Source organism: Eimeria mitis, genomic scaffold, assembly GCF_000499745.2.
Source record: "Eimeria mitis Houghton genomic scaffold, Emh_scaff974, whole genome shotgun sequence".
In the NCBI taxonomy this organism is placed as follows: domain Eukaryota; phylum Apicomplexa; class Conoidasida; order Eucoccidiorida; family Eimeriidae; genus Eimeria; species Eimeria mitis.
Genome location: NW_013577175.1, coordinates 5,809 through 7,123, shown reverse-complemented (window position 1 = coordinate 7,123; position 1,315 = coordinate 5,809). Strand labels below are relative to the sequence as shown.

Genomic DNA, 1,315 nt, shown 5'->3' with positions numbered 1-1,315 from the left:
CCTAAACCCTAAACCCTAGACATTTTTGTTAATATTTTAAACCCTAGAAAATAACACATTGATGCTAATCCTAAACAACAAACTCATACTCCTCTAGACGTAAACCCTAAACCCTAAACCCTAAACCCTAATTAGCTGTGTCTTTAGGGTTTAGGGTTTAGAGAAACCCTAGCAACGAAATTCTGCTGAGGCTGCTGTTGATGCTGCCGCTGTTTTTTTTGCTGCTGCAGTTGTTGCTGCTGCTGCAGTTGCTGCTGCTTCTGCTGCTGCTGCTGCTGCATTCCGAGCGCTAGCTGCTGCTGTTGCTAGGGTTTAGGGTTTAGACGCGTAAACCCTAAACCCTAAACCCTCGAGGGTTTAGCTAAACCCTAATTCAAGCTGCAAGAGATCCACCCTAAACCCTAATTTAGTGTTTAGGGTTTCCTAAACCCTAAATTAGGGTTTATCTCTATACTGAACCCCTAATCAGGGTTTGGCGTCGGTGTAAACCCTAAACCCTAATTGAGGGTTTGTATCCCTAAACCCTAAACCCTAAACCCTAGACAGTAAACCCTAATTGAGGGTTTGATGTTCACTTAAACCCTAAACCCTAGTTGAGGGTTTGTAACCCTAAACCCTAAACGGTAAACCCTAATTGAGGGTTCGGTGCTTAACCCTAAACCCTTGTAACCCTAAACCCTAAACCCTAAACCCTAAACCCTCGAGAGTAAACCCTAATTGAGGGTTTGATGTCTAACAAGACTANAACCCTAAACCCTAAACCCTAAACCCTCGAGAGTAAACCCTAATTGAGGGTTTGATGTCTAACAAGACTAAATCATAATATAGCGTTGTAAATACACCTAAACACAATACGCAACTAAACCCTAGTTTAGGGTTTAGTGGGCGCCTAAACCCTAATAAAGGGTTTGCGAGGCATCTAAACCCTCGTTTAGGGTTTATAATATGCCTAAACCCCAAATAAGGGTTTGAGAGGGTTCTAAACCCTAGCTTAGGGACCTAAACCCTAATTTAGGGTTTACACCTACACCGAAAATCAGGGTGCTGCCTAAACCCTAATTAGGGTTTAGGGTTTACGATTAACCTAAACCCTAATTTAGGGATTGCGATAGAGCAAAACCCTGATGAAGGGTTTTGTTAATGTTTACTAAGCATCTCTAAACCCTAAAAAAAGGGTTTAGGGTTTAGGGTTTGGGTTTCATGTAAACCCTAACTTAGGGTTTAGGGTTTGTTATAGACGGCCCCGTAGATCATCCAGTGCAGCTGTGCTGAGAAGCTGGCGGTTTCTATCAGCAGCTGCAGCAGCAACACAATG

At 42.8% G+C, this 1,315-nt stretch overlaps 1 protein-coding gene across 1 annotated transcript in view; it reads right to left on the bottom strand.

The window, feature by feature from the left end:
* The window catches only part of EMH_0026520 (MIF4G domain-containing protein, putative), a gene marked incomplete at both ends in the record, with an annotated part of 6,650 nt that overhangs the window by 1,456 nt on the left and 3,879 nt on the right, over positions 1 to 1,315 (bottom strand). The window lies entirely within an intron of this gene.